This window comes from Canis lupus, chromosome 8, assembly GCF_011100685.1.
Source record: "Canis lupus familiaris isolate Mischka breed German Shepherd chromosome 8, alternate assembly UU_Cfam_GSD_1.0, whole genome shotgun sequence".
Classification (NCBI taxonomy): Eukaryota; Metazoa; Chordata; class Mammalia; order Carnivora; family Canidae; genus Canis; species Canis lupus.
This window is the reverse complement of record NC_049229.1, coordinates 63,839,472-63,852,758: the sequence shown is the minus strand read 5'-3', so window position 1 is coordinate 63,852,758 and position 13,287 is coordinate 63,839,472.

Sequence of the window (13,287 nt, the reverse complement as noted above, 5' to 3'; positions counted from 1 at the left end):
TTTTTTTTTTTAAGATTTTATTTATTTATTAATGAGAGGCACAGAGAGAGAGGCAGAGACACAGGCAGAGGGAGAAGCAGGCTCCATGCAGGGAGCCTGATGTGAGACTGGATCCCAGGACCCGGGATCACACCCTGGACTGAAGGCAGGTGCTCAACCGCTGAGCCACCGAGGCGTCCCGCAGCCAGATTTCAATGGCCCAGAACAGTGTCTGCACACAGTTAGGGCTCGATCCAGATCTGCTGAATGAGGGGCCGAATGAGCGAGTCCAGAAGAAGGCCTGGGGTTGCTGCAGGCCTCGTTGAAGCAGACACTGAGATGGGCTTTGGGGTACAGGATGCTCGGTGGGGATCCACACCTGTGGACAGAAGTGCAAGGCAACAGGATGGGCAGATGGGAATGGGGAGCAGCAATGCTGGCTGACAGGGATTTGGCTACTTCCCAAGCTCTGGAGGGACCACCATTCAGTGGGGTTGTCCCTCTTGGGTTGAAATGGCCGGGCCTTTTAATCCCATCTCCCTCAGTCACGGGACACAGCCTGCCAGGGGAAGGACAGACTCTGAAAGAGCCAGCAGCTGGGCACTGTCTGCTCACTCCATTGCCCAGGGCCAAAGGCAGCGCGTCTCCACGGCCACCAGACCTGGGCTGGACACACAGGCTTACAGGGTAACGTGGTGCAGAAATCAGAGGGAATGATAAGCACCAGACAGCCTGTGATCTGTGCCCCCGAGACGCGCAGGCCAAGCACAGCAAGGAGGAGGGTGCAACCTCTTCCAAACAAGGAATCCAGGAGCCTTCCTGGAGGCAGCAGCAGTTGACTCGAAGGGCTTATTTGTGTGGAGGCTAGAGTGGAGGGGCTTCAGAGTGAAAGGGGAGCCCTGGAGCAGGGAGCACTGATGTTCGTGGGGAGGGATGTGCAGTGTAGACGTGTGAATAGCTGGGATGCTTGTAGGGACGTGGGTGGAGGCCACACACGGGGGGCTCTGGGTGGTGGGCTGGGGGCTGGGAGACAAGCACTTACCCAACAGGGGAAGGCATCTTGGCTTCTCTGTCAGGAAGGGAATCAGTGTCCTGCAGGGCTGCTTGGGGACCGGGACCGGGTCGGGCAGGCGGGCGTGCAGGTGGCAGGCTCGCCCCAGAAGAACGGGACATTATGCAACCACTCCAGCATCCAAGTCCCATTGGAAGGAAAGAGAAGTTCAAGGAAATGTTGGCACAAGGCTTTGCTCTAGAAATGGCTAGGAAGGACAGAATAGAAACAGGATCATAAGCGGCCCAAAAAGTAGCAGAAACAAAAATCTGCTTTCTACACCACAATCCCTCAGAGGCCAGTGGGAGCTTTCATCTCCTGAGGAAGCCCTGACAGCTGTCGCTGTCACCCTCCAGGGTAGGAGATGAGAGCTGCTGACACATTTTATCCCTTCCATTAGAGAGTGTTGGGGAAGGCAGGAGGGTGGCACTGGCCCGGCTAGAGACCCAGAGGCCGTGCCTCACACCTCCTCTACCCGGGCCCCCCCGGCCAGGCAGTGGGGCTCGTGCCCTCTCAGACCCCTGGCTACATCTGCCTGCCCCCCACCTCCCACACTCCTCATCCCAGGCCCCCAGTGTGAAGCATCAAAGATTCCCAAGACCTTGGGCACCCTGGCCTGGCGTCTCCTTTCTCTGCCAGGCTCCAGCAGGGCTCAGGGGAGGAATTACGCACCTGCACTCTTTTTCCTTTTGTTAAATTTCTGGAATGGGGACTTAACTGTTTGATCAGCAGATTGGCCTAGAAGAACTACAGATGCATTACAGGCATTTCTCTGACGGAAGTCCTGATGTAAGGAGGTGGCCCCTAATTCCTTTAGCACCGTGTCCCTGAGCCTAACACAGTGCCCCGCACACAGCTGTGGTCAGTAAAAACTCGCATGTGGATGAATGAACGAATGAATGGTAGTGAAGGGCAAGCCAAGGGAGGAAATTCCATCTTGAGCACACAGAGCCCCGTTTTCTGCCCTTGTCCCATGCCAGGAATCCTCTGCTATTTCCCCAACCTGTCCTCAAAGGCCACCTGGCTATCTCTAGAGCCTTCTTTCCACTCACAGATAGGTGACCAAGAACAGGTCGAGCTGAGGGCCCTGAAGATTTAAATGCAGTTTAATGTTAAGGTGAAGAAAAGGAAGAGGCGTCTGGGTGATACACTCTGTTAAGTATCCAACTCTTGATTTTGGCTCAGGTCATGATCTCAGGGTTGTGAGATCCAGTCCCATGTCGGGCTCCGTGCTCAGCACAGTCTGCTGGAGATTTTCTCACTTCTGCTCCCTCTGCTCCTCCCCTGGCTCACTCTCTCTCTCTCTCTCTCTCAAATAAATCTTTTTTAAAAAGATGAAAAAAGGGAAAATAACATATTTTTCTTTTCAGTCACATGACAATTGGAATTAAATAATTATTAGGGTAAAAATTTGTTTGCTGTCAGCACTACAATCACTGCCCCCACCACGATCTCTACCACCACCATCACTACCCCTACCACCACCATCTCCACCATCCTCACCACCACCACCATTGCCATGACTACCACCTCCACCACCACCATCTCTACCACCACCATCTCCACCATCCTCACTCACTACCACCACCACCATCATCACCACCACCACCATTGCCATGACTACCACCTCCACCACCACCATCTCTACCACCACCATCTCCACCATCCTCACCACCACCACCATTGCCATGACTACCACCTTCACCACCACCATCTCTACCACCACCATCTCCACCATCCTCACTCACTACCACCACCACCATCATTACCACCACCACCATCACCATGACTACCACCACCTCCACCAGCTCCAAGTTACAAACTACTTGAAGGTCAGGACTCTGGTGCTCTTGTGAACTATTGTATTCTTAATGCCAGGTATGGATTAAATGTTGGGATCATTATCATTGTGTGGAAATGAGTAAATGAGGAAGGGAAGGATAAAGGAAGAGAGGAAGGGAAGAAGGATAAAAAAAAGAGAGGAAAGGAGGGAGGGAGGAAAAGAAAGAGGGAGAGACGAAAGGAGGCAGAAACAGAGGACAGGTGATGTGTCATAGGCTCAATGTGGAGACAGACTTGGAAATCAGTGACTTTTCTATGCAGAGAAAAGCACAGTGATAAGAGCAAGCCCCAGGACCACAGACCCAGTGCAGGAAAGCACAGTGCCAGGAGTGATCAACTCTGTTTGGGGAAGGGAGTCATATCTTAAAGTGGACAAGAAGTGGGTATTGCAAGCCCTGGGTCCAGAGTGAGAAACAGGAAGGGCTGTGGGAAGGAAGAAGGCTAAGGATCTGGGCCCCGACAGAGTGTAAAGAAAGGAGAAGAGGCTGAGCTGGTGGGTGGGTGGAGGGGATGGGGAGTGGTAGGTGCTGACACTGCAACACTCCTTAACGATTGCTATCTTAAAAAACTTGGATTTTCTTTCATAGGCAAAGGGATTTTGATGAGATAAATGACATTTATTCATTCATTGGTTTATTTATTAATTTACTCAGCGCTTAGTCATTGAATGCCTTTTATGGCAAGGTCTAAGGGTTCTCAGCAAGGAATAAAGCCACAGAATATATTTAAATGGTCTTATTGACCCTCACCATAAACCCAGTAGGTCATGACTGTTTATTCACTTGGTTATTATGGATAAAAGTAGCCTCCAAGCCCTGAAGCCAGTATTTCCATAGTTATTCTTTGTGACACATTTTGCGTGGGGAACATATAGTCCATTTTCAGCTAATAAGGACCATAGCCAGAACTCAAAACCAGGCTGATCTGACATCAAAACATGATCTTTCCCGTTCAAAGTGTCTCTGCAACAGATTGGATGAAGCTGTAATGCTGGTGCTTTAGACTTCTCGGCCATTAGGCGGGTTACACGCATTGAGATTTTGTGTGTGGGGGGGTTTCTAAGTTTTTGTTTAAATTTCAGTTAGCATACAGTGTAATACTAGTTTCAGGTGTACAAATAGTGACTCAACACTTCCATAAAATATCCGATTAAGGAGCAAGTGCGCTCCTTAATCCCCATCACCTATTCCACCCATCCCCCAACCTGCCTCCCCTCTGGGATCCATCAGTGTGTTCTCTATAATTAAGAGTCTGTTTCTTGCTTTGCCTATCTATCCCTTTTTTTTCTTTAGCTCTTTTGTTTTGTTTCTTAAATTCCACATGAGTGAAATCATACAGTATTTTCGCTTAGCATAATATCTCTAACTCCATCCACTTCATTGCAGATGGCAAAATTTCATTCTTTTCTATGGCTGAGTAATATTCCATTGTACATATACCGTTATTCCATTGTAATGTATATACCACATATTTATCCATTCACCAATCAGTGGACATTTGGGCTGTTTCCATTATTTGGCTATTATAGATAATGCTGCTATAGACATGGAGGTACATGTATCCCTTTGAATTAGTATTTTTGTATGCTTTGGGTAAATACCTAACAGTGTGTGATTGCTGGATCATAGGGTAGTTCTATTTTTAACTTTTTGAGGAACTTCCATACTGTTTTCCATAGTGGCTTCACAGTTTGCAATCCCACCAACAGTGCATGAGGGTTCCCCTTTCTTCACATCCTTGCCAACACCTTTTGTTTCTTGTGTTGTTGATTCTAGCCATTCTGACAGGTGTGATGTGATATCTCATTGTAGTTTTGATTGGCATTTCCCTGATGATGGCTGAGAGGTGTTGAGCATCTTTTCATGTGTCTGTTATCATCTGGATGTTTTCTTTGGAAAAAAAAATTCTATTCATGTCTTCTGCCCATTTTTAATTGGATTATTCATTTTGGGGGGTGATGAGTTGTAGAACTGTATGTATTCTGGATACTAACTCTTTACCAAATATGTCATTTGTAAATATCTTCTTCCATTCAGTAGGTTGCCTGTTAGATTTGTTAATGGTTTCCTTCACTATGCAGAAGTTTTTTATTTTGATGTAGTCTCAATAGCTTATTTTTGCTTTTATTTTCCTTGCCTCAGGAGATATATCTAGAAAAAAGTTGCTAAGGTTGATGTCAGAGAAAATACTACCTGTGCTTTCTTTCATGGCTTTAGGTCTCACATTTAGGTCTTTAATCCATTTTGAGTTTATTTTTGTGTATGGTAAAAGAGAATGGTCCAGTGTCATTCTTTTGCATGTAGCTGTCCAGTTGTGTCAACACCAGATGCTGAAAAGACTGTCTTTTTCCTATTGCATATTCTTTCCTACTTTGTCAAAGATTAACTGACTATATAATTGTGGATTCATTTCTGGGTTTTCTATGCTTCTCTATTGATCTACGTGTCTAATTTTGTGCCAGTACCATACTGTTTTGACTACTACAGCTTTGTAATATAATTTGAAGTCTAGAGTTGTGATATCTCCAGCTTTGTCTTTTCAAGAGTGATTTGTTGATTCAAGGTATTTTGTGGCTCCATACAAAATTTAGGATTGCTTGTTCTAGTTCTGTGAAAAAATGCTGGTGGTGTTTTGGTAAGGATTGCATTAAATGTGTAGATTGGTTTGGGTAGTGTAGACATTTTAACAATATTCATTGTTCCAATCCGTGAGCATAGAATGTCTTTCTATTTCTTTGTGTCATCTTCAATTTCTTTCCTAAGTATTTTATAATTTTCAGAGTGCAGATCTTCAGCTTCTTTGGTTAAGTATATTCCTGGTTATCTTATGGTTTTTGGTGAAATTGTATATGGGATTGATTCCTTAATTTCTCTTTCTGCTGCTTCATTATTGGTGTATAGAAGTGCAACAGATTTCTGTACATTAATTTTGTATCCTGAGACTTTACTGAATTCGTTTATCAGTTCTAACAGTTTTTTATTGGAGTCCTTTGGGTTTTCTACATAGAATATGTCATCTGCAAATAGTGAAAGCTTGACTTTTTCCTTGCTGATTTGATGCCTTTTCTTTTTTCTTGTCTGATTGCTGTGGCTAGGACTCCCAATACCATGCTGAATAAAAGTGGTGAGAGTGGACATTTCTGTCTTGGTCCTCCATTGTCCCCCACTTAGGATGAGACCATTGGGATGTTTTTGACACTTACTTGGATACATTTACTATGAACAATGCTTTCAACCTCCCTTATTTCTCCTGTGCTTAATGCAATGGCAGCATTATCTCTTGCTGGTATGTTCCTGTTTCCCTGGAGAATGCTAGAGACTCCTGGCCAGAGCCATTGAGGCCTAGAAGCCATTCACAGGCTTCCATTCCTTCACATTTCAATGCTGCCTTTCAGCTGGAACTGTCTTGGGATATGTGGGGTGTCATAAGCTGGGGAGTGGGGCTGGAAAGTTAGGGAGGCCCCAGATGCCTGGGAAGACAGTCCTTACTTCCTCCTGGCTGGTGGCCTGCTGACATCTGGGAGGACTGAACCCCATGGGCCCAGTCTGCCAGGCAGTCTTCTTAAGTCTGGGAAATCACTCATCCCTGGAAGAAAAAAGCAAAGCTTCCAATACTGGGATGGGGAGGGCTGGGGAGGAAAAAGATGTCAATCTGATATGCAGAAAAAGAAGACCATCAACTTAACACACGTGCTGGGCATCCAAACACACAGATGCACCGGGATGATGTTGTCCTATCTCTCTGGTGTCAGGTGTACAAAGGTGTGGCTCACATCAGCCTTGCTTGCTGCTATGTCCCAGGGGCCAGTATACAGTCAGGGCCAAATACATGTTTGTGAATGGATGGGGTGGGTGAAGGATTAACCTAGAGAGCAGGTGATGCCCTCCTGGAGGAGACACCAGTGAAAGCTGCCCTGTTGGCTTTGAGGAAACAGACAACGACTTGAGTATTGAGACACAAGCCTCCCAAATATACCCTGAAATCCTCTGCTCTGCTTCCTGCTACAATGAGTGCTACCTGTGGCACTGGGTGCATTAGACACTGTCTGAGCACAGCGAGGGCGTGAGCCTCACAAGCTGAGACCTGTGGAACTATAGATGGCCACATGTCCTTCCTCATCAGGTCCTGGGCCCTGGGACCCAGACAGCCATGTGTTAACCTCCAAAAGGCAAGTTCAGTGATGTTTATGGCCAGCACACTGGCTACCCTCCTTTTGATGCTCTTTCTTCCTGCACATTGTTCTATTGCATTAACTTAACCTGTGTGCATGTGTCTATATGTGTGTGTGCATGCATGTGCATGAGTGTGCGTGCATGCTTGTGTGCATGCGTGTGTTTATGTGCAATAGCTGAGGTGCCACCTAGAGTTTCAGCCTCCCTGTCCTTCTTATGACCACCACCCCTCCTGGAGTAGCTGCAGGAGCTGTCATTTTGTCACCTGTCCTGCCTCAACCCTTCATCCAGGCAAGGATGACCTGGGCCCTGGGATTAGCGAGTGGAACCCAGAAGCACTAAGGCAGTGTGTCTTGGTGGCAGAGGATAAGACATCAGTCAGCCTTGGAAGATGTTGGGTGTGATAGTTCCAGCAGATGTGTTCACTTAGCTAAGAAGTCACTCCAAGGTGACAAAGGAGCAGAGAAGCACAGGACAAAGAGAACAGTAAACAGAAGACCCTGGGCCAGAGTGAGAACAAGGAAGAGCAACTGTCTTTGTGGCTGGAGAAGGGCTACAGGGTGACAAGTTGGGAGGCCAGGGCACCCCCCGAGGTCCTGATTTCTTGCTTTTTCTCCCTGTCTTTGGCACCCAGCCTCACTCTTGACCACTGCGCATCCCTACACCCAGAGGTCACTGAGGCCTTGACTCAAATGACCCATGGGTCATGGGCTCAAAGGTCCACCACCTGCCTGTCTCCAGCCACCAGCTGCCACCACCTCAGAAGCTCCTTAGCCTTGCACTTCCCGAAGTCCACTTAGATACCTACGCTGGCCCAGATCAAGTCCCTGAGACCAGACCCACTGGCCCAGAGAATATCTGGGTCCACCTGAAGTCCCCCTGCTTGGTCACTCACATGAATTCAGTCATAAGCCTCCAGCCCTCATGGTTAGGGACCTTGCCCAAACCGAGCCTTTTAGAGCCACCTCCAAGCACCCACCTGGTCCCCAGCTACCCCAGTCCTGCCTGGTTTGCCCCAGGTGGCTACCCTACCCTGCATGGAGTTCTGAACATTGATCTCCCACACCACCAGGCATAACTGAGGGGTGACTCAGGGACTGGCTGAGAGCACCTGCCTGGCACTCCGCACATGCCGATGGCATATGCCTCCTGCCCAGCCCGGCATGCCCAAGGTCACCGGAGTGTGCCAGGTGGGACACAGCTGTGCCTGGGAGGCGGGGTGGGTGTGGTGAGGTGATGTGGACATATCTGTGGCAATGCTCCACCCTCTGTGGCTCATCTCCATTACCAGTGTCATCATTAAATCATCACAATTATATATAATAATGACAATGACAATAACAAAACAGTAAGACCAGCTCCCGTGGAGCGCCTGTGCGTGCCAGGTGCAGTTCGGGGGCTTTGCATGTGGAGGGGTAAGTATGAGCATGCCCGTCTTACAGGTGAACAAGTTGAGGTGCAGAGACATGATGAGACCTGAGGGGGCACCGGGAGCCTGGTACTGCTCAGACCCACTCCCCTGCTCAGGCCATGAGTCCTCTGAGGAGTCACCAGGATGGCCTGGCTGCCCCCTGGGGGAGGGAAAGCATTTCCAGCCTGTGAAGAGACACACAGGTGCTGACAAAGCCCCCACCGGGCAGGTTCCGCTGGTGTTTGGAAGCCTGACCGCAGGACGTTGGCAGCCGTGTGCTCAGGGTTGAATCCCAGTGCCACACAGATCTCAAGTCCAGCACACAGCATTTTTTTTTTAAGTTCACACCAGAAGGGAAGACTGGGAAGCTACTGGCCCAGCCCTCAAGGACCCCTGCAAAATTGCCAAGTCCTGTGCGGGGTGGTGACGGCTGACACGGCACCTCTTCCAGTCCAGTTTCATTGATCCTCCCAGTGGATTTCTCAAGCATTCCCTGAGTTTATGGGTAAGGGAAGGAAGATCCTTGCAGATGAAGTAACTTGAAGAGGGCTGTACAGCTGGAAGTGGTAGATGTGCAGCCTGGACCCAGATCTGCTGACTTCGGATCGAATCCTCTGGTCCCCACCTCTCCATGTCCCTGTTCTGTAACCTTCCCCGCTCTGAGGTTTTTCCTCCCTACTCCAGATTCCTGGGATGTTCCTGGTTCTTTCCTTGCCCCCATTAAAGGCATTGGGTATCAGTCATTCACACCTTAGTATGAGTAAGTTTCAGTCACTATGTTCTCTCTCCAAAAGTAATGGTCCTGCACTTTTTGTCTTGGATTGTAGAGACAGTCCTCTGTAAAAGGTCTGTCTGGGATCAAAGAACAGCTCAGAATATAAATAAAGGGGACATGCTTACCAGCTCACATATGGTTTTTTGTTGTTCTTAAAAAAAAGATTATTTATTTATGTAAGAGAGGGAGAGAGGGAGAAAGAGAGAGCATGAGCTCAGGGAAGGACAGAGACAAGCAGACCCCCAATGTAGGACTTGATCCCAGGACCCCGAGATCATGACTTGAGCCCAAGTCAGACCCTTAACAGGCTGAGCCACCCAGGTGCCCCAACATGTGATTTTTATCAGGCTTCTTTTTCTCATTCAGGGAGGAGTGCTAGAAACGTGGGTGAGTGAGGGGAACCTCCCCTTCCACATTTCTGGCCTGCCTTGAGCCTCGGCCCATCTACAGGACAAGCCCTGTGCGGACTGCTTCCAGAGCTATTTCACTCCTCATTCCTGCACTAGTGCCCTGCAGCTGGTCCTGGACTGGGTTTTGGGGGATGGCATGGGCATTCCTGGAGACTGGATGCATAGTCTTGGGGGCTTCTTCACCACTTCCCCACCCACATGGCTCAGCTCCCCCAGTCCCGTGGCTTGGGGTCTTAGATAGGCAGCCTTTCTGTTTTCCCAAATCTCTAAAAACCCAGAAATGAGTGCTTCTTATTATACTTAACTGCACGGTAGCACATAAAACATCTGATAATTACCGAAATAGAGACATCTTTCCCTGTCTTTACACTGGTAAATAAATTATTCACAGATCTCAGCTTTCCTTAAAATTCTACTCTCAAGGGGGGACCTGGGTGGCTCTGTGGTTGAGCATCTGCCTTCAGCTCAGGGCATGACCCCGGGGTCCCAGGATGGAGTCCCACATCGGGCTCCCTGCAGGGAGCCTGCTTCCCCCTCCGCCTGTGTCTCTGCCTCTCTCTGTGTGTCTCTCATAAAAAAATAAATTAAATATTTTTTAAAAATTCTACTCTCACTGTCTGATCCATCATTTCTAGCACATATGCCCTCGGATGGGAAGAATGGTAACCTATTCTTCTCTAGATGCCAGAGGATGAAAATGATGAGCATTGCATGACTTAGATAAGAAGAATCAGGTGCGCCTCATGCTCATTATTACTATTATAATTATTAATTATGCTATTATTAATTATTACTTATTTACCACCTTCACACTGTCACACTTGAGAGCCTTGCCAACAACTTGGTGAAGTGAGCAAAGCAGGTAGTTCTGTAATCCCACGGAACAGATAGAAACATGGGGCACAGAGAGGTTAAGCGGCCTGAGTGAGGTGGCCCAGCTAACACAGGATTGATGCAGGACCAGAACCCTGGCCTCTCTGACTCCGGGATCTGTGCTCCATTGCAACGTAAGGCCTCCTTGACAGCGAAGTGTCGCATTTCTTTGGAGGCCTTGCCTTGATTCACTGTTCGCCTCTGATGGTCGGAGGTAACCGTGAACCCACCCCACCCTGGCGTCTCGGGCTGTCCCGTGTGCTGGCTGTCCCTTGTCTAGCCTGCTCACCCCGCCCTCTCTCCCCTTGCTGTCCCCAGGCCCAGTGTGATAGGAGAGTCTGGCAAGAATGCAGAAGAGGGGGATAGTCAGGTCAGGTGAGATCACTCCGCTTCTCCCCCTAGCTCACCGGCCCTTGGAAGGCCCGCCTTGCTCCTGGCCTGGCTTCTTAGGCAGCTGGGAAATGAATAAAGCATTTTGCAGAAGAGCCCACTGAGGCTCTGAGGGGGGTGGATAGAAATCAGCCGTGTGCATGGCCCGCAGGCGCTAAAATTCTACCTCGGGTTGCTCTGGGGCGCCCCGAGAGGGAGGACTGCCCACGGTCAGCCTTCACCAGTGCTCATTCCATACATTCCTGTGGTTTGTTATGGCCACACTTTCTCCAGCTGCCACCACACTGGGGTTGCCCGAGTGAAGCCAAGCCTCAGACCTCCCTTTAGAAAACAGGAGTCACCAACTCCAGGAAGCCTTCCTTGCTCTCCCAGCTGGCTAAGTATATCTCTCCACTGGGAATTTGCAAGGGTTTGTTGAAGCCCCGATCACAGATCTCGCTCTGTGACCGAGAGGGCTGTCCCCTTCCTGGTCCGTGAGCTCCCGAGAGGGCACTTCGGTGCTTTCTCCCTGCACGGTGCCAGGCACATTGTAGACACTCGATCCGTGTTTCAACCCAAGCTCTGCCAGTCAGCGACCGAGAGGAGGCTGTTTTGGAAGAAAGCAGGAAAGAGGGTAAGAGGTGAAGCTGAATGACCAGCTCAGAAGTGAACAGGGCTGGGGCGAGGGGTGGGGGTGGGGTGCATGAGGTCTCCTGTGGCCGCTGGGCCACATGGAAGCAGATGAGCCATGTTAAATTCTGCAAACATTTAAGCAATGGCTTTTTATGCGATACAGACCATCCCCGTTTTTCCCTCAGTCTCTCCCAAACTTGCTCCACTAATGGGATCTGCATTAATTTTTTTCTTTTATATTAAGATAGTATTATGAGTCTATCCATGTACTTAATAACCATGTGATAGTCAACATATGCACTATCCTAACTAACCTCAAGTTTTAAATCTACAGGGAGGGCATTACCATAGTCTTGCCCTCATACACTAGTAAGAAATAAATGTATATGTGTGTGTGTATGTGCATGTGCACACACTCCTGATATCTAATTAGTGGAGTTACCCCAAAGTGTACTACAGGGTTAAAATAGGAACTTTTTTTTTTTTTTTGGCAGTTTGTAATTGTCCTTCCATAAAGATTTTTCGGAAACTATCTGCTCCTCTACCTTCTGCTGTTCTGCTGTTATTCCAGACTCTAGTCCTGGCTAGAACATCATTTTTTAGAAAGATTTTATCTATCTATCTATCTATCTATCTATCTATCTATCTATCTATCATCTATCTAGTGTGCATGTGAGTGGAAGGAGGGGCAGAGAGAGAGGGAGAGAGAATCTCAAAGAGATTCCCAGCAGAGTGTGGAGCCCGATGCAGGACTCCATCCCAGGACCCTGACATCGAGACCTGGCCGAAACCAAGAGTTGGATGCTTAACCAACTGAGCCACCCAGGCGTCCCCTAGAATATCATTATGCACAGATTTAAGGTCTGTTTATTTTAAGTGCAATTGATTCATAGCATGACTGCCAAGAGGTTGGCCTCCTCAGGCAACCAGAGATCCAATGTACCTGGTACTCCCCCACTGAACAGGTGGGTAAACTGAGATCCAAGACAAGGTATGGCTTCCTCAGTCACCTGTACATTACGAGTCACCTATGTCTGAAGCCCAGAGCACAGGCCCAGGCCTATGGGTTCTAGACCTCCTTGTGCTTGGGGGAGAGCGGGGTGAGGTGCCTGCACCCAGCCTTCATCTGAGAAGTGGGGCAGGGAACATGTAGTTGTCTGTGCAGGGTGGCTGGTGTTTTACAGCAGTGCCAGGGCACTCTTGCCACTCCCCTCCCACCCCAGGGAGGGAATCTGGGGTGGATGATTCTATTCAGAGTTGTTACAGAGATCAGTACCATGGAACCAGGGACTGAAATAGTGTGTCATCCTGATTTCTGGACAGCATGCCCTCACCTTTCCCTATGAGCTTGCCTGGGTGCCAAACACTTAGGTCCTAGCTGGCTAGGTCTCCATCAGTGGACCTACAGAACGCCCACAATAGGCCTCGCAAAGTGCTGGATGCTATTTGGGCTGGGGGCAGAAAAGCAGGCCTGGGATTTCCTAGGAAGGGAGGAAGGGAACTCCCAGGCTAATTGCTGTCTGCGTGGGGACCCAGGCAGGGCATACTGGCCAGCCTGGGCTGGGGGTGGGGTGGGGAAGGAGGGAGGGAGGAGGTGATTGATAGACGCAGGTGTGGCAGATCCTGGGCAGAAGCCCACCTAGGTTGCAGATGAGGCTGTTCAGCTAGGGAGTCTAGAGGACCCTACATGAAAAGCTGGGGGCCGCAGGACCAGGACATGAAGAGGACCAGCGGCCTGGGAGGAGCAAGACCTGGGAAAGACCAAGGAAGAT